At 47.8% G+C, this 19,247-nt stretch overlaps 12 non-coding genes and 1 pseudogene across 12 annotated transcripts; all 13 read right to left on the reverse strand.

The window, feature by feature from the left end:
• Window positions 1-1,087: 1,087 nt before the first annotated feature.
• On the reverse strand, window positions 1,088-1,278 carry LOC142722147 (U2 spliceosomal RNA). The gene has a single exon (XR_012874471.1). It is a non-coding gene; the product is annotated as a U2 spliceosomal RNA (small nuclear RNA).
• Window positions 1,279-2,558: 1,280 nt separating this feature from the next.
• LOC142722149 (U2 spliceosomal RNA) lies at window positions 2,559-2,749 on the reverse strand. Its single transcript, XR_012874472.1, has one exon. It is a non-coding gene; the product is annotated as a U2 spliceosomal RNA (small nuclear RNA).
• A 1,288-nt stretch (window positions 2,750-4,037) lies between these two features.
• LOC142721926 (U2 spliceosomal RNA) lies at window positions 4,038-4,228 on the reverse strand. The gene has a single exon (XR_012874258.1). It is a non-coding gene; the product is annotated as a U2 spliceosomal RNA (small nuclear RNA).
• A 1,284-nt stretch (window positions 4,229-5,512) lies between these two features.
• LOC142721927 (U2 spliceosomal RNA) lies at window positions 5,513-5,703 on the reverse strand. Its single transcript, XR_012874259.1, has one exon. It is a non-coding gene; the product is annotated as a U2 spliceosomal RNA (small nuclear RNA).
• A 1,284-nt stretch (window positions 5,704-6,987) lies between these two features.
• Window positions 6,988-7,191, reverse strand: LOC142722107 (U2 spliceosomal RNA; annotated as a pseudogene).
• A 1,288-nt stretch (window positions 7,192-8,479) lies between these two features.
• LOC142721929 (U2 spliceosomal RNA) lies at window positions 8,480-8,670 on the reverse strand. The gene has a single exon (XR_012874260.1). It is a non-coding gene; the product is annotated as a U2 spliceosomal RNA (small nuclear RNA).
• A 1,292-nt stretch (window positions 8,671-9,962) lies between these two features.
• On the reverse strand, window positions 9,963-10,153 carry LOC142721930 (U2 spliceosomal RNA). Its single transcript, XR_012874261.1, has one exon. It is a non-coding gene; the product is annotated as a U2 spliceosomal RNA (small nuclear RNA).
• A 1,296-nt stretch (window positions 10,154-11,449) lies between these two features.
• LOC142721931 (U2 spliceosomal RNA) lies at window positions 11,450-11,640 on the reverse strand. Its single transcript, XR_012874262.1, has one exon. It is a non-coding gene; the product is annotated as a U2 spliceosomal RNA (small nuclear RNA).
• A 1,288-nt stretch (window positions 11,641-12,928) lies between these two features.
• Window positions 12,929-13,119, reverse strand: LOC142721933 (U2 spliceosomal RNA). The gene has a single exon (XR_012874265.1). It is a non-coding gene; the product is annotated as a U2 spliceosomal RNA (small nuclear RNA).
• A 1,280-nt stretch (window positions 13,120-14,399) lies between these two features.
• Window positions 14,400-14,590, reverse strand: LOC142721934 (U2 spliceosomal RNA). Its single transcript, XR_012874266.1, has one exon. It is a non-coding gene; the product is annotated as a U2 spliceosomal RNA (small nuclear RNA).
• Window positions 14,591-15,878: 1,288 nt separating this feature from the next.
• Window positions 15,879-16,069, reverse strand: LOC142721935 (U2 spliceosomal RNA). Its single transcript, XR_012874267.1, has one exon. It is a non-coding gene; the product is annotated as a U2 spliceosomal RNA (small nuclear RNA).
• Window positions 16,070-17,349: 1,280 nt separating this feature from the next.
• Window positions 17,350-17,540, reverse strand: LOC142721936 (U2 spliceosomal RNA). Its single transcript, XR_012874268.1, has one exon. It is a non-coding gene; the product is annotated as a U2 spliceosomal RNA (small nuclear RNA).
• Window positions 17,541-18,820: 1,280 nt separating this feature from the next.
• Window positions 18,821-19,011, reverse strand: LOC142721937 (U2 spliceosomal RNA). The gene has a single exon (XR_012874269.1). It is a non-coding gene; the product is annotated as a U2 spliceosomal RNA (small nuclear RNA).
• Window positions 19,012-19,247: the final 236 nt, after the last annotated feature.

A 19,247-nucleotide genomic window follows, 5' to 3' on the forward strand; every position in this document is an offset into this window, starting at 1 on the left:
TACATAAAAACGCCTTCCTGGCAACGCCCAAATGCCCTGCTGCCATGCAGATAAACACTGGCAGCGGCAGCAAGTGCATGCCCACAGCCACCCCTTGTTCCTTCACACCTTGTATCAGCTGTAATCCAGTCCAGTCCAGTGCTGCCTGCTGAGCAGCACTGACCAACACTGCCTGGGCCCAGGCTTTTATCTCTGAGGCCCCATTATGATGTCAGAAAGCTGGCTCTGGAATCCTGAGGGCTCCACTATGACACGTGCAAAGTTCCGTCTGAACTTTATATAAGACGGTGAGGCTCAGTCAGTCACTCAGTGTTGCCTGAGAGGGCAACACTGCAACAGCCGGCCGCCAGGCTGTCTTTTTTTTGCACAGCTAGTTGCCTCCAGGAGGCCACAAGAGGGAGACAAGGGACTGCAAAATGGAAAATAGGCATCCACCAACTTTACAGACAACTTCTCCTTGCTCCTACAACCTCCATCCTTGCACAGTTTGTTATTCTTCTAGGTAACATAGTAACAAATCCAAATTGCTGCTCTCTTTGTAGGCAAGCAAGGCTTTGTTGCAACTGCAATTCTTACTTCTTCTTGAAATGTAGGGACGACAGTACATTCCATCACATCCATCTAGTGTACACAGGTAGGTCCATTGTGGCGGGCAGGCGAGCGGGCGGGCTGCTTTATTGGCTGTTTGCTGTTCCCCTACTCCACTCCACTATTTGACTGTTGTGCTGCATCAATCAATCAATCAATCAATCAATCAATCAATCAATCAATCAATCAATCAATCAATCAGTGGCTGGCTCAGGTGCAGCTCTTTAACTTACCTAAAAGGGAGGGCGGAGAGAAGACAAGGAAGGTGAATGAGGTGTTCCAATGTGAAATGCCGGAAACACAGAAACACAGACGACACACAACAAGAGGTGGCAATCTATTCATTAATTGCATTTAATCAATGAGCTCATTATCACTCATGCATTGTCCAACAGGTGTTGAAATAATGGGATTAAAAGGGGAGATCCCTTCAGAAAGACAGAAACAATAGCAAAGACAAAAAACACTTTTGGAATCTGCTTTTAGTCAACACATAAGGAAAGGGTGCACCGGTCCTGGAAATACTGCAATACCAGGTCAATGCGTGGAGTGGACAGAGCAAGCTCTATTTCCATCTCCCTGTTCTAAAAATCCATTTAATATATGGTCCCCAGATAGGGGACGTATCAGATATTAAACTGATAAGAACAGATACTACACTTGATCTTAGCCAAAAGGCCGAGAAGCGATAACCCGAACGGGCCGCGCGTTGCCCGAGCCTGCCCGATACTGCTGTTCAGCCCTTGCAGCGATTCAGCCTACTTCTAGGCAATTCCATGGGGCCCTGCAGGCTCACACACTCACAGCTACACGGGAGGTGAATAAAGGCCGGAGAGGAAGCCAGACAGGATTTGCTTCTTTTGCTTGCACCACAATGCAGTGCTGAAAGAGGAGGAATCTACATAAAAACGCCTTCCTGGCAACGCCCAAATGCCCTGCTGCCATGCAGATAAACACTGGCAGCGGCAGCAAGTGCATGCCCACAGCCACCCCTTGTTCCTTCACACCTTGTATCAGCTGTAATCCAGTCCAGTCCAGTGCTGCCTGCTGAGCAGCACTGACCAACACTGCCTGGGCCCAGGCTTTTATCTCTGAGGCCCCATTATGATGTCAGAAAGCTGGCTCTGGAATCCTGAGGGCTCCACTATGACACGTGCAAAGTTCCGTCTGAACTTTATATAAGACGGTGAGGCTCAGTCAGTCACTCAGTGTTGCCTGAGAGGGCAACACTGCAACAGCCGGCCGCCAGGCTGTCTTTTTTTTGCACAGCTAGTTGCCTCCAGGAGGCCACAAGAGGGAGACAAGGGACTGCAAAATGGAAAATAGGCATCCACCAACTTTACAGACAACTTCTCCTTGCTCCTACAACCTCCATCCTTGCACAGTTTGTTATTCTTCTAGGTAACATAGTAACAAATCCAAATTGCTGCTCTCTTTGTAGGCAAGCAAGGCTTTGTTGCAACTGCAATTCTTACTTCTTCTTGAAATGTAGGGACGACAGTACATTCCATCACATCCATCTAGTGTACACAGGTAGGTCCATTGTGGCGGGCAGGCGAGCGGGCAGGCTGCTTGTTTGCTGTTCCCCTACTCCACTCCACTATTTGACTGTTGTGCTGCATCAATCAATCAATCAATCAATCAATCAATCAATCAATCAATCAATCAATCAGTGGCTGGCTCAGGTGCAGCTCTTTAACTTACCTAAAAGGGAGGGCGGAGAGAAGACAAGGAAGGTGAATGAGGTGTTCCAATGTGAAATGCCGGAAACACAGAAACACAGACGACACACAACAAGAGGTGGCAATCTATTCATTAATTGCATTTAATCAATGAGCTCATTATCACTCATGCATTGTCCAACAGGTGTTGAAATAATGGGATTAAAAGGGGAGATCCCTTCAGAAAGACAGAAACAATAGCAAAGACAAAAAACACTTTTGGAATCTGCTTTTAGTCAACACATAAGGAAAGGGTGCACCGGTCCTGGAAATACTGCAATACCAGGTCAATGCGTGGAGTGGACAGAGCAAGCTCTATTTCCATCTCCCTGTTCTAAAAATCCATTTAATATATGGTCCCCAGATAGGGGACGTATCAGATATTAAACTGATAAGAACAGATACTACACTTGATCTTAGCCAAAAGGCCGAGAAGCGATAACCCGAACGGGCCGCGCGTTGCCCGAGCCTGCCCGATACTGCTGTTCAGCCCTTGCAGCGATTCAGCCTACTTCTAGGCAATTCCATGGGGCCCTGCAGGCTCACACACTCACAGCTACACGGGAGGTGAATAAAGGCCGGAGAGGAAGCCAGACAGGATTTGCTTCTTTTGCTTGCACCACAATGCAGTGCTGAAAGAGGAGGAATCTACATAAAAACGCCTTCCTGGCAACGCCCAAATGCCCTGCTGCCATGCAGATAAACACTGGCAGCGGCAGCAAGTGCATGCCCACAGCCACCCCTTGTTCCTTCACACCTTGTATCAGCTGTAATCCAGTCCAGTCCAGTGCTGCCTGCTGAGCAGCACTGACCAACACTGCCTGGGCCCAGGCTTTTATCTCTGAGGCCCCATTATGATGTCAGAAAGCTGGCTCTGGAATCCTGAGGGCTCCACTATGACACGTGCAAAGTTCCGTCTGAACTTTATATAAGACGGTGAGGCTCAGTCAGTCACTCAGTGTTGCCTGAGAGGGCAACACTGCAACAGCCGGCCGCCAGGCTGTCTTTTTTTTGCACAGCTAGTTGCCTCCAGGAGGCCACAAGAGGGAGACAAGGGACTGCAAAATGGAAAATAGGCATCCACCAACTTTACAGACAACTTCTCCTTGCTCCTACAACCTCCATCCTTGCACAGTTTGTTATTCTTCTAGGTAACATAGTAACAAATCCAAATTGCTGCTCTCTTTGTAGGCAAGCAAGGCTTTGTTGCAACTGCAATTCTTACTTCTTCTTGAAATGTAGGGACGACAGTACATTCCATCACATCCATCTAGTGTACACAGGTAGGTCCATTGTGGCGGGCAGGCGAGCGGGCGGGCTGCTTTATTGGCTGTTTGCTGTTCCCCTACTCCACTCCACTATTTGACTGTTGTGCTGCATCAATCAATCAATCAATCAATCAATCAATCAATCAATCAATCAATCAATCAGTGGCTGGCTCAGGTGCAGCTCTTTAACTTACCTAAAAGGGAGGGCGGAGAGAAGACAAGGAAGGTGAATGAGGTGTTCCAATGTGAAATGCCGGAAACACAGAAACACAGACGACACACAACAAGAGGTGGCAATCTATTCATTAATTGCATTTAATCAATGAGCTCATTATCACTCATGCATTGTCCAACAGGTGTTGAAATAATGGGATTAAAAGGGGAGATCCCTTCAGAAAGACAGAAACAATAGCAAAGACAAAAAACACTTTTGGAATCTGCTTTTAGTCAACACATAAGGAAAGGGTGCACCGGTCCTGGAAATACTGCAATACCAGGTCAATGCGTGGAGTGGACAGAGCAAGCTCTATTTCCATCTCCCTGTTCTAAAAATCCATTTAATATATGGTCCCCAGATAGGGGACGTATCAGATATTAAACTGATAAGAACAGATACTACACTTGATCTTAGCCAAAAGGCCGAGAAGCGATAACCCGAACGGGCCGCGCGTTGCCCGAGCCTGCCCGATACTGCTGTTCAGCCCTTGCAGCGATTCAGCCTACTTCTAGGCAATTCCATGGGGCCCTGCAGGCTCACACACTCACAGCTACACGGGAGGTGAATAAAGGCCGGAGAGGAAGCCAGACAGGATTTGCTTCTTTTGCTTGCACCACAATGCAGTGCTGAAAGAGGAGGAATCTACATAAAAACGCCTTCCTGGCAACGCCCAAATGCCCTGCTGCCATGCAGATAAACACTGGCAGCGGCAGCAAGTGCATGCCCACAGCCACCCCTTGTTCCTTCACACCTTGTATCAGCTGTAATCCAGTCCAGTCCAGTGCTGCCTGCTGAGCAGCACTGACCAACACTGCCTGGGCCCAGGCTTTTATCTCTGAGGCCCCATTATGATGTCAGAAAGCTGGCTCTGGAATCCTGAGGGCTCCACTATGACACGTGCAAAGTTCCGTCTGAACTTTATATAAGACGGTGAGGCTCAGTCAGTCACTCAGTGTTGCCTGAGAGGGCAACACTGCAACAGCCGGCCGCCAGGCTGTCTTTTTTTTGCACAGCTAGTTGCCTCCAGGAGGCCACAAGAGGGAGACAAGGGACTGCAAAATGGAAAATAGGCATCCACCAACTTTACAGACAACTTCTCCTTGCTCCTACAACCTCCATCCTTGCACAGTTTGTTATTCTTCTAGGTAACATAGTAACAAATCCAAATTGCTGCTCTCTTTGTAGGCAAGCAAGGCTTTGTTGCAACTGCAATTCTTACTTCTTCTTGAAATGTAGGGACGACAGTACATTCCATCACATCCATCTAGTGTACACAGGTAGGTCCATTGTGGCGGGCAGGCGAGCGGGCGGGCTGCTTTATTGGCTGTTTGCTGTTCCCCTACTCCACTCCACTATTTGACTGTTGTGCTGCATCAATCAATCAATCAATCAATCAATCAATCAATCAATCAATCAATCAGTGGCTGGCTCAGGTGCAGCTCTTTAACTTACCTAAAAGGGAGGGCGGAGAGAAGACAAGGAAGGTGAATGAGGTGTTCCAATGTGAAATGCCGGAAACACAGAAACACAGACGACACACAACAAGAGGTGGCAATCTATTCATTAATTGCATTTAATCAATGAGCTCATTATCACTCATGCATTGTCCAACAGGTGTTGAAATAATGGGATTAAAAGGGGAGATCCCTTCAGAAAGACAGAAACAATAGCAAAGACAAAAAACACTTTTGGAATCTGCTTTTAGTCAACACATAAGGAAAGGGTGCACCGGTCCTGGAAATACTGCAATACCAGGTCAATGCGTGGAGTGGACAGAGCAAGCTCTATTTCCATCTCCCTGTTCTAAAAATCCATTTAATATATGGTCCCCAGATAGGGGACGTATCAGATATTAAACTGATAAGAACAGATACTACACTTGATCTTAGCCAAAAGGCCGAGAAGCGATAACCCGAACGGGCCGCGCGTTGCCCGAGCCTGCCCGATACTGCTGTTCAGCCCTTGCAGCGATTCAGCCTACTTCTAGGCAATTCCATGGGGCCCTGCAGGCTCACACACTCACAGCTACACGGGAGGTGAATAAAGGCCGGAGAGGAAGCCAGACAGGATTTGCTTCTTTTGCTTGCACCACAATGCAGTGCTGAAAGAGGAGGAATCTACATAAAAACGCCTTCCTGGCAACGCCCAAATGCCCTGCTGCCATGCAGATAAACACTGGCAGCGGCAGCAAGTGCATGCCCACAGCCACCCCTTGTTCCTTCACACCTTGTATCAGCTGTAATCCAGTCCAGTCCAGTGCTGCCTGCTGAGCAGCACTGACCAACACTGCCTGGGCCCAGGCTTTTATCTCTGAGGCCCCATTATGATGTCAGAAAGCTGGCTCTGGAATCCTGAGGGCTCCACTATGACACGTGCAAAGTTCCGTCTGAACTTTATATAAGACGGTGAGGCTCAGTCAGTCACTCAGTGTTGCCTGAGAGGGCAACACTGCAACAGCCGGCCGCCAGGCTGTCTTTTTTTTGCACAGCTAGTTGCCTCCAGGAGGCCACAAGAGGGAGACAAGGGACTGCAAAATGGAAAATAGGCATCCACCAACTTTACAGACAACTTCTCCTTGCTCCTACAACCTCCATCCTTGCACAGTTTGTTATTCTTCTAGGTAACATAGTAACAAATCCAAATTGCTGCTCTCTTTGTAGGCAAGCAAGGCTTTGTTGCAACTGCAATTCTTACTTCTTCTTGAAATGTAGGGACGACAGTACATTCCATCACATCCATCTAGTGTACACAGGTAGGTCCATTGTGGCGGGCAGGCGAGCGGGCGGGCTGCTTTATTGGCTGTTTGCTGTTCCCCTACTCCACTCCACTATTTGACTGTTGTGCTGCATCAATCAATCAATCAATCAATCAATCAATCAATCAATCAATCAATCAGTGGCTGGCTCAGGTGCAGCTCTTTAACTTACCTAAAAGGGAGGGCGGAGAGAAGACAAGGAAGGTGAATGAGGTGTTCCAATGTGAAATGCCGGAAACACAGAAACACAGACGACACACAACAAGAGGTGGCAATCTATTCATTAATTGCATTTAATCAATGAGCTCATTATCACTCATGCATTGTCCAACAGGTGTTGAAATAATGGGATTAAAAGGGGAGATCCCTTCAGAAAGACAGAAACAATAGCAAAGACAAAAAACACTTTTGGAATCTGCTTTTAGTCAACACATAAGGAAAGGGTGCACCGGTCCTGGAAATACTGCAATACCAGGTCAATGCGTGGAGTGGACAGAGCAAGCTCTATTTCCAAGCTCTATTTCCATCTCCCTGTTCTAAAAATCCATTTAATATATGGTCCCCAGATAGGGGACGTATCAGATATTAAACTGATAAGAACAGATACTACACTTGATCTTAGCCAAAAGGCCGAGAAGCGATAACCCGAACGGGCCGCGCGTTGCCCGAGCCTGCCCGATACTGCTGTTCAGCCCTTGCAGCGATTCAGCCTACTTCTAGGCAATTCCATGGGGCCCTGCAGGCTCACACACTCACAGCTACACGGGAGGTGAATAAAGGCCGGAGAGGAAGCCAGACAGGATTTGCTTCTTTTGCTTGCACCACAATGCAGTGCTGAAAGAGGAGGAATCTACATAAAAACGCCTTCCTGGCAACGCCCAAATGCCCTGCTGCCATGCAGATAAACACTGGCAGCGGCAGCAAGTGCATGCCCACAGCCACCCCTTGTTCCTTCACACCTTGTATCAGCTGTAATCCAGTCCAGTCCAGTGCTGCCTGCTGAGCAGCACTGACCAACACTGCCTGGGCCCAGGCTTTTATCTCTGAGGCCCCATTATGATGTCAGAAAGCTGGCTCTGGAATCCTGAGGGCTCCACTATGACACGTGCAAAGTTCCGTCTGAACTTTATATAAGACGGTGAGGCTCAGTCAGTCACTCAGTGTTGCCTGAGAGGGCAACACTGCAACAGCCGGCCGCCAGGCTGTCTTTTTTTTGCACAGCTAGTTGCCTCCAGGAGGCCACAAGAGGGAGACAAGGGACTGCAAAATGGAAAATAGGCATCCACCAACTTTACAGACAACTTCTCCTTGCTCCTACAACCTCCATCCTTGCACAGTTTGTTATTCTTCTAGGTAACATAGTAACAAATCCAAATTGCTGCTCTCTTTGTAGGCAAGCAAGGCTTTGTTGCAACTGCAATTCTTACTTCTTCTTGAAATGTAGGGACGACAGTACATTCCATCACATCCATCTAGTGTACACAGGTAGGTCCATTGTGGCGGGCAGGCGAGCGGGCGGGCTGCTTTATTGGCTGTTTGCTGTTCCCCTACTCCACTCCACTATTTGACTGTTGTGCTGCATCAATCAATCAATCAATCAATCAATCAATCAATCAATCAATCAATCAATCAGTGGCTGGCTCAGGTGCAGCTCTTTAACTTACCTAAAAGGGAGGGCGGAGAGAAGACAAGGAAGGTGAATGAGGTGTTCCAATGTGAAATGCCGGAAACACAGAAACACAGACGACACACAACAAGAGGTGGCAATCTATTCATTAATTGCATTTAATCAATGAGCTCATTATCACTCATGCATTGTCCAACAGGTGTTGAAATAATGGGATTAAAAGGGGAGATCCCTTCAGAAAGACAGAAACAATAGCAAAGACAAAAAACACTTTTGGAATCTGCTTTTAGTCAACACATAAGGAAAGGGTGCACCGGTCCTGGAAATACTGCAATACCAGGTCAATGCGTGGAGTGGACAGAGCAAGCTCTATTTCCATCTCCCTGTTCTAAAAATCCATTTAATATATGGTCCCCAGATAGGGGACGTATCAGATATTAAACTGATAAGAACAGATACTACACTTGATCTTAGCCAAAAGGCCGAGAAGCGATAACCCGAACGGGCCGCGCGTTGCCCGAGCCTGCCCGATACTGCTGTTCAGCCCTTGCAGCGATTCAGCCTACTTCTAGGCAATTCCATGGGGCCCTGCAGGCTCACACACTCACAGCTACACGGGAGGTGAATAAAGGCCGGAGAGGAAGCCAGACAGGATTTGCTTCTTTTGCTTGCACCACAATGCAGTGCTGAAAGAGGAGGAATCTACATAAAAACGCCTTCCTGGCAACGCCCAAATGCCCTGCTGCCATGCAGATAAACACTGGCAGCGGCAGCAAGTGCATGCCCACAGCCACCCCTTGTTCCTTCACACCTTGTATCAGCTGTAATCCAGTCCAGTCCAGTGCTGCCTGCTGAGCAGCACTGACCAACACTGCCTGGGCCCAGGCTTTTATCTCTGAGGCCCCATTATGATGTCAGAAAGCTGGCTCTGGAATCCTGAGGGCTCCACTATGACACGTGCAAAGTTCCGTCTGAACTTTATATAAGACGGTGAGGCTCAGTCAGTCACTCAGTGTTGCCTGAGAGGGCAACACTGCAACAGCCGGCCGCCAGGCTGTCTTTTTTTTGCACAGCTAGTTGCCTCCAGGAGGCCACAAGAGGGAGACAAGGGACTGCAAAATGGAAAATAGGCATCCACCAACTTTACAGACAACTTCTCCTTGCTCCTACAACCTCCATCCTTGCACAGTTTGTTATTCTTCTAGGTAACATAGTAACAAATCCAAATTGCTGCTCTCTTTGTAGGCAAGCAAGGCTTTGTTGCAACTGCAATTCTTACTTCTTCTTGAAATGTAGGGACGACAGTACATTCCATCACATCCATCTAGTGTACACAGGTAGGTCCATTGTGGCGGGCAGGCGAGCGGGCGGGCTGCTTTATTGGCTGTTTGCTGTTCCCCTACTCCACTCCACTATTTGACTGTTGTGCTGCATCAATCAATCAATCAATCAATCAATCAATCAATCAATCAATCAATCAATCAATCAGTGGCTGGCTCAGGTGCAGCTCTTTAACTTACCTAAAAGGGAGGGCGGAGAGAAGACAAGGAAGGTGAATGAGGTGTTCCAATGTGAAATGCCGGAAACACAGAAACACAGACGACACACAACAAGAGGTGGCAATCTATTCATTAATTGCATTTAATCAATGAGCTCATTATCACTCATGCATTGTCCAACAGGTGTTGAAATAATGGGATTAAAAGGGGAGATCCCTTCAGAAAGACAGAAACAATAGCAAAGACAAAAAACACTTTTGGAATCTGCTTTTAGTCAACACATAAGGAAAGGGTGCACCGGTCCTGGAAATACTGCAATACCAGGTCAATGCGTGGAGTGGACAGAGCAAGCTCTATTTCCATCTCCCTGTTCTAAAAATCCATTTAATATATGGTCCCCAGATAGGGGACGTATCAGATATTAAACTGATAAGAACAGATACTACACTTGATCTTAGCCAAAAGGCCGAGAAGCGATAACCCGAACGGGCCGCGCGTTGCCCGAGCCTGCCCGATACTGCTGTTCAGCCCTTGCAGCGATTCAGCCTACTTCTAGGCAATTCCATGGGGCCCTGCAGGCTCACACACTCACAGCTACACGGGAGGTGAATAAAGGCCGGAGAGGAAGCCAGACAGGATTTGCTTCTTTTGCTTGCACCACAATGCAGTGCTGAAAGAGGAGGAATCTACATAAAAACGCCTTCCTGGCAACGCCCAAATGCCCTGCTGCCATGCAGATAAACACTGGCAGCGGCAGCAAGTGCATGCCCACAGCCACCCCTTGTTCCTTCACACCTTGTATCAGCTGTAATCCAGTCCAGTCCAGTGCTGCCTGCTGAGCAGCACTGACCAACACTGCCTGGGCCCAGGCTTTTATCTCTGAGGCCCCATTATGATGTCAGAAAGCTGGCTCTGGAATCCTGAGGGCTCCACTATGACACGTGCAAAGTTCCGTCTGAACTTTATATAAGACGGTGAGGCTCAGTCAGTCACTCAGTGTTGCCTGAGAGGGCAACACTGCAACAGCCGGCCGCCAGGCTGTCTTTTTTTTGCACAGCTAGTTGCCTCCAGGAGGCCACAAGAGGGAGACAAGGGACTGCAAAATGGAAAATAGGCATCCACCAACTTTACAGACAACTTCTCCTTGCTCCTACAACCTCCATCCTTGCACAGTTTGTTATTCTTCTAGGTAACATAGTAACAAATCCAAATTGCTGCTCTCTTTGTAGGCAAGCAAGGCTTTGTTGCAACTGCAATTCTTACTTCTTCTTGAAATGTAGGGACGACAGTACATTCCATCACATCCATCTAGTGTACACAGGTAGGTCCATTGTGGCGGGCAGGCGAGCGGGCAGGCTGCTTTATTGGCTGTTTGCTGTTCCCCTACTCCACTCCACTATTTGACTGTTGTGCTGCATCAATCAATCAATCAATCAATCAATCAATCAATCAATCAATCAATCAATCAATCAATCAGTGGCTGGCTCAGGTGCAGCTCTTTAACTTACCTAAAAGGGAGGGCGGAGAGAAGACAAGGAAGGTGAATGAGGTGTTCCAATGTGAAATGCCGGAAACACAGAAACACAGACGACACACAACAAGAGGTGGCAATCTATTCATTAATTGCATTTAATCAATGAGCTCATTATCACTCATGCATTGTCCAACAGGTGTTGAAATAATGGGATTAAAAGGGGAGATCCCTTCAGAAAGACAGAAACAATAGCAAAGACAAAAAACACTTTTGGAATCTGCTTTTAGTCAACACATAAGGAAAGGGTGCACCGGTCCTGGAAATACTGCAATACCAGGTCAATGCGTGGAGTGGACAGAGCAAGCTCTATTTCCATCTCCCTGTTCTAAAAATCCATTTAATATATGGTCCCCAGATAGGGGACGTATCAGATATTAAACTGATAAGAACAGATACTACACTTGATCTTAGCCAAAAGGCCGAGAAGCGATAACCCGAACGGGCCGCGCGTTGCCCGAGCCTGCCCGATACTGCTGTTCAGCCCTTGCAGCGATTCAGCCTACTTCTAGGCAATTCCATGGGGCCCTGCAGGCTCACACACTCACAGCTACACGGGAGGTGAATAAAGGCCGGAGAGGAAGCCAGACAGGATTTGCTTCTTTTGCTTGCACCACAATGCAGTGCTGAAAGAGGAGGAATCTACATAAAAACGCCTTCCTGGCAACGCCCAAATGCCCTGCTGCCATGCAGATAAACACTGGCAGCGGCAGCAAGTGCATGCCCACAGCCACCCCTTGTTCCTTCACACCTTGTATCAGCTGTAATCCAGTCCAGTCCAGTGCTGCCTGCTGAGCAGCACTGACCAACACTGCCTGGGCCCAGGCTTTTATCTCTGAGGCCCCATTATGATGTCAGAAAGCTGGCTCTGGAATCCTGAGGGCTCCACTATGACACGTGCAAAGTTCCGTCTGAACTTTATATAAGACGGTGAGGCTCAGTCAGTCACTCAGTGTTGCCTGAGAGGGCAACACTGCAACAGCCGGCCGCCAGGCTGTCTTTTTTTTGCACAGCTAGTTGCCTCCAGGAGGCCACAAGAGGGAGACAAGGGACTGCAAAATGGAAAATAGGCATCCACCAACTTTACAGACAACTTCTCCTTGCTCCTACAACCTCCATCCTTGCACAGTTTGTTATTCTTCTAGGTAACATAGTAACAAATCCAAATTGCTGCTCTCTTTGTAGGCAAGCAAGGCTTTGTTGCAACTGCAATTCTTACTTCTTCTTGAAATGTAGGGACGACAGTACATTCCATCACATCCATCTAGTGTACACAGGTAGGTCCATTGTGGCGGGCAGGCGAGCGGGCGGGCTGCTTTATTGGCTGTTTGCTGTTCCCCTACTCCACTCCACTATTTGACTGTTGTGCTGCATCAATCAATCAATCAATCAATCAATCAATCAATCAATCAATCAATCAATCAGTGGCTGGCTCAGGTGCAGCTCTTTAACTTACCTAAAAGGGAGGGCGGAGAGAAGACAAGGAAGGTGAATGAGGTGTTCCAATGTGAAATGCCGGAAACACAGAAACACAGACGACACACAACAAGAGGTGGCAATCTATTCATTAATTGCATTTAATCAATGAGCTCATTATCACTCATGCATTGTCCAACAGGTGTTGAAATAATGGGATTAAAAGGGGAGATCCCTTCAGAAAGACAGAAACAATAGCAAAGACAAAAAACACTTTTGGAATCTGCTTTTAGTCAACACATAAGGAAAGGGTGCACCGGTCCTGGAAATACTGCAATACCAGGTCAATGCGTGGAGTGGACAGAGCAAGCTCTATTTCCATCTCCCTGTTCTAAAAATCCATTTAATATATGGTCCCCAGATAGGGGACGTATCAGATATTAAACTGATAAGAACAGATACTACACTTGATCTTAGCCAAAAGGCCGAGAAGCGATAACCCGAACGGGCCGCGCGTTGCCCGAGCCTGCCCGATACTGCTGTTCAGCCCTTGCAGCGATTCAGCCTACTTCTAGGCAATTCCATGGGGCCCTGCAGGCTCACACACTCACAGCTACACGGGAGGTGAATAAAGGCCGGAGAGGAAGCCAGACAGGATTTGCTTCTTTTGCTTGCACCACAATGCAGTGCTGAAAGAGGAGGAATCTACATAAAAACGCCTTCCTGGCAACGCCCAAATGCCCTGCTGCCATGCAGATAAACACTGGCAGCGGCAGCAAGTGCATGCCCACAGCCACCCCTTGTTCCTTCACACCTTGTATCAGCTGTAATCCAGTCCAGTCCAGTGCTGCCTGCTGAGCAGCACTGACCAACACTGCCTGGGCCCAGGCTTTTATCTCTGAGGCCCCATTATGATGTCAGAAAGCTGGCTCTGGAATCCTGAGGGCTCCACTATGACACGTGCAAAGTTCCGTCTGAACTTTATATAAGACGGTGAGGCTCAGTCAGTCACTCAGTGTTGCCTGAGAGGGCAACACTGCAACAGCCGGCCGCCAGGCTGTCTTTTTTTTGCACAGCTAGTTGCCTCCAGGAGGCCACAAGAGGGAGACAAGGGACTGCAAAATGGAAAATAGGCATCCACCAACTTTACAGACAACTTCTCCTTGCTCCTACAACCTCCATCCTTGCACAGTTTGTTATTCTTCTAGGTAACATAGTAACAAATCCAAATTGCTGCTCTCTTTGTAGGCAAGCAAGGCTTTGTTGCAACTGCAATTCTTACTTCTTCTTGAAATGTAGGGACGACAGTACATTCCATCACATCCATCTAGTGTACACAGGTAGGTCCATTGTGGCGGGCAGGCGAGCGGGCGGGCTGCTTTATTGGCTGTTTGCTGTTCCCCTACTCCACTCCACTATTTGACTGTTGTGCTGCATCAATCAATCAATCAATCAATCAATCAATCAATCAATCAATCAGTGGCTGGCTCAGGTGCAGCTCTTTAACTTACCTAAAAGGGAGGGCGGAGAGAAGACAAGGAAGGTGAATGAGGTGTTCCAATGTGAAATGCCGGAAACACAGAAACACAGACGACACACAACAAGAGGTGGCAATCTATTCATTAATTGCATTTAATCAATGAGCTCATTATCACTCATGCATTGTCCAACAGGTGTTGAAATAATGGGATTAAAAGGGGAGATCCCTTCAGAAAGACAGAAACAATAGCAAAGACAAAAAACACTTTTGGAATCTGCTTTTAGTCAACACATAAGGAAAGGGTGCACCGGTCCTGGAAATACTGCAATACCAGGTCAATGCGTGGAGTGGACAGAGCAAGCTCTATTTCCATCTCCCTGTTCTAAAAATCCATTTAATATATGGTCCCCAGATAGGGGACGTATCAGATATTAAACTGATAAGAACAGATACTACACTTGATCTTAGCCAAAAGGCCGAGAAGCGATAACCCGAACGGGCCGCGCGTTGCCCGAGCCTGCCCGATACTGCTGTTCAGCCCTTGCAGCGATTCAGCCTACTTCTAGGCAATTCCATGGGGCCCTGCAGGCTCACACACTCACAGCTACACGGGAGGTGAATAAAGGCCGGAGAGGAAGCCAGACAGGATTTGCTTCTTTTGCTTGCACCACAATGCAGTGCTGAAAGAGGAGGAATCTACATAAAAACGCCTTCCTGGCAACGCCCAAATGCCCTGCTGCCATGCAGATAAACACTGGCAGCGGCAGCAAGTGCATGCCCACAGCCACCCCTTGTTCCTTCACACCTTGTATCAGCTGTAATCCAGTCCAGTCCAGTGCTGCCTGCTGAGCAGCACTGACCAACACTGCCTGGGCCCAGGCTTTTATCTCTGAGGCCCCATTATGATGTCAGAAAGCTGGCTCTGGAATCCTGAGGGCTCCACTATGACACGTGCAAAGTTCCGTCTGAACTTTATATAAGACGGTGAGGCTCAGTCAGTCACTCAGTGTTGCCTGAGAGGGCAACACTGCAACAGCCGGCCGCCAGGCTGTCTTTTTTTTGCACAGCTAGTTGCCTCCAGGAGGCCACAAGAGGGAGACAAGGGACTGCAAAATGGAAAATAGGCATCCACCAACTTTACAGACAACTTCTCCTTGCTCCTACAACCTCCATCCTTGCACAGTTTGTTATTCTTCTAGGTAACATAGTAACAAATCCAAATTGCTGCTCTCTTTGTAGGCAAGCAAGGCTTTGTTGCAACTGCAATTCTTACTTCTTCTTGAAATGTAGGGACGACAGTACATTCCATCACATCCATCTAGTGTACACAGGTAGGTCCATTGTGGCGGGCAGGCGAGCGGGCGGGCTGCTTTATTGGCTGTTTGCTGTTCCCCTACTCCACTCCACTATTTGACTGTTGTGCTGCATCAATCAATCAATCAATCAATCAATCAATCAATCAATCAATCAATCAATCAGTGGCTGGCTCAGGTGCAGCTCTTTAACTTACCTAAAAGGGAGGGCGGAGAGAAGACAAGGAAGGTGAATGAGGTGTTCCAATGTGAAATGCCGGAAACACAGAAACACAGACGACACACAACAAGAGGTGGCAATCTATTCATTAATTGCATTTAATCAATGAGCTCATTATCACTCATGCATTGTCCAACAGGTGTTGAAATAATGGGATTAAAAGGGGAGATCCCTTCAGAAAGACAGAAACAATAGCAAAGACAAAAAACACTTTTGGAATCTGCTTTTAGTCAACACATAAGTAAAGGGTGCACCGGTCCTGGAAATACTGCAATACCAGGTCAATGCGTGGAGTGGACAGAGCAAGCTCTATTTCCATCTCCCTGTTCTAAAAATCCATTTAATATATGGTCCCCAGATAGGGGACGTATCAGATATTAAACTGATAAGAACAGATACTACACTTGATCTTAGCCAAAAGGCCGAGAAGCGATAACCCGAACGGGCCGCGCGTTGCCCGAGCCTGCCCGATACTGCTGTTCAGCCCTTGCAGCGATTCAGCCTACTTCTAGGCAATTCCATGGGGCCCTGCAGGCTCACACACTCACAGCTACACGGGAGGTGAATAAAGGCCGGAGAGGAAGCCAGACAGGATTTGCTTCTTTTGCTTGCACCACAATGCAGTGCTGAAAGAGGAGGAATCTACATAAAAACGCCTTCCTGGCAACGCCCAAATGCCCTGCTGCCATGCAGATAAACACTGGCAGCGGCAGCAAGTGCATGCCCACAGCCACCCCTTGTTCCTTCACACCTTGTATCAGCTGTAATCCAGTCCAGTCCAGTGCTGCCTGCTGAGCAGCACTGACCAACACTGCCTGGGCCCAGGCTTTTATCTCTGAGGCCCCATTATGATGTCAGAAAGCTGGCTCTGGAATCCTGAGGGCTCCACTATGACACGTGCAAAGTTCCGTCTGAACTTTATATAAGACGGTGAGGCTCAGTCAGTCACTCAGTGTTGCCTGAGAGGGCAACACTGCAACAGCCGGCCGCCAGGCTGTCTTTTTTTTGCACAGCTAGTTGCCTCCAGGAGGCCACAAGAGGGAGACAAGGGACTGCAAAATGGAAAATAGGCATCCACCAACTTTACAGACAACTTCTCCTTGCTCCTACAACCTCCATCCTTGCACAGTTTGTTATTCTTCTAGGTAACATAGTAACAAATCCAAATTGCTGCTCTCTTTGTAGGCAAGCAAGGCTTTGTTGCAACTGCAATTCTTACTTCTTCTTGAAATGTAGGGACGACAGTACATTCCATCACATCCATCTAGTGTACACAGGTAGGTCCATTGTGGCGGGCAGGCGAGCGGGCGGGCTGCTTTATTGGCTGTTTGCTGTTCCCCTACTCCACTCCACTATTTGACTGTTGTGCTGCATCAATCAATCAATCAATCAATCAATCAATCAATCAATCAATCAATCAATCAGTGGCTGGCTCAGGTGCAGCTCTTTAACTTACCTAAAAGGGAGGGCGGAGAGAAGACAAGGAAGGTGAATGAGGTGTTCCAATGTGAAATGCCGGAAACACAGAAACACAGACGACACACAACAAGAGGTGGCAATCTATTCATTAATTGCATTTAATCAATGAGCTCATTATCACTCATGCATTGTCCAACAGGTGTTGAAATAATGGGATTAAAAGGGGAGATCCCTTCAGAAAGACAGAAACAGACAAAAAACACTTTTGGAATCTGCTTTTAGTCAACACATAAGTAAAGGGTGCACCGGTCCTGGAAATACTGCAATACCAGGTCAATGCGTGGAGTGGACAGAGCAAGCTCTATTTCCATCTCCCTGTTCTAAAAATCCATTTAATATATGGTCCCCAGATAGGGGACGTATCAGATATTAAACTGATAAGAACAGATACTACACTTGATCTTAGCCAAAAGGCCGAGAAGCGATAACCCGAACGGGCCGCGCGTTGCCCGAGCCTGCCCGATACTGCTGTTCAGCCCTTGCAGCGATTCAGCCTACTTCTAGGCAATTCCATGGGGCCCTGCAGGCTCACACACTCACAGCTACACGGGAGGTGAATAAAGGCCGGAGAGGAAGCCAGACAGGATTTGCTTCTTTTGCTTGCACCACAATGCAGTGCTGAAAGAGGAGGAATCTACATAAAAACGCCTTCCTGGCAACGCCCAAATGCCCTGCTGCCATGCAGATAAACACTGGCAGCGGCAGCAAGTGCATGCCCACAGCCACCCCTTGTTCCTTCACACCTTGTATCAGCTGTAATCCAGTCCAGTCCAGTGCTGCCTGCTGAGCAGCACTGACCAACACTGCCTGGGCCCAGGCTTTTATCTCTGAGGCCCCATTATGATGTCAGAAAGCTGGCTCTGGAATCCTGAGGGCTCCACTATGACACGTGCAAAGTTCCGTCTGAACTTTATATAAGACGGTGAGGCTCAGTCAGTCACTCAGTGTTGCCTGAGAGGGCAACACTGCAACAGCCGGCCGCCAGGCTGTCTTTTTTTTGCACAGCTAGTTGCCTCCAGGAGGCCACAAGAGGGAGACAAGGGACTGCAAAATGGAAAATAGGCATCCACCAACTTTACAGACAACTTCTCCTTGCTCCTACAACCTCCATCCTTGCACAGTTTGTTATTCTTCTAGGTAACATAGTAACAAATCCAAATTGCTGCTCTCTTTGTAGGCAAGCAAGGCTTTGTTGCAACTGCAATTCTTACTTCTTCTTGAAATGTAGGGACGACAGTACATTCCATCACATACATCTAGTGTACACAGGTAGGTCCATTGTGGCGGGCAGGCGAGCGGGCGGGCTGCTTTATTGGCTGTTTGCAGTTCCCCTACTCCACTCCACTATTTGACTGTTGTGCTGCATCAATCAATCAATCAATCAATCAATCAATCAATCAATCAATCAGTGGCTGGCTCAGGTGCAGCTCTTTAACTTACCTAAAAGGGAGGGCGGAGAGAAGACAAGGAAGGTGAATGAGGTGTTCCAATGTGAAATGCCGGAAACACAGAAACACAGACGACACACAACAAGAGGTGGCAATCTATTCATTAATTGCATTTAATCAATGAGCTCATTATCACTCATGCATTGTCCAACAGGTGTTGAAATAATGGGATTAAAAGGGGAGATCCCTTCAGAAAGACAGAAACAATAGCAAAGACAAAAAACACTTTTGGAATCTGCTTTTAGTCAACACATAAGGAAAGGGTGCACCGGTCCTGGAAATACTGCAATACCAGGTCAATGCGTGGAGTGGACAGAGCAAGCTCTATTTCCATCTCCCTGTTCTAAAAATCCATTTAATATATGGTCCCCAGATAGGGGACGTATCAGATATTAAACTGATAAGAACAGATACTACACTTGATCTTAGCCAAAAGGCCGAGAAGCGATAACCCGAACGGGCCGCGCGTTGCCCGAGCCTGCCCGATACTGCTGTTCAGCCCTTGCAGCGATTCAGCCTACTTCTAGGCAATTCCATGGGGCCCTGCAGGCTCACACACTCACAGCTACACGGGAGGTGAATAAAGGCCGGAGAGGAAGCCAGACAGGATTTGCTTCTTTTGCTTGCACCACAATGCAGTGCTGAAAGAGGAGGAATCTACATAAAAACGCCTTCCTGGCAACGC

This window comes from Rhinoderma darwinii, unplaced genomic scaffold (assembly GCF_050947455.1).
Source record: "Rhinoderma darwinii isolate aRhiDar2 unplaced genomic scaffold, aRhiDar2.hap1 Scaffold_530, whole genome shotgun sequence".
Classification (NCBI taxonomy): domain Eukaryota; kingdom Metazoa; phylum Chordata; class Amphibia; order Anura; family Rhinodermatidae; genus Rhinoderma; species Rhinoderma darwinii.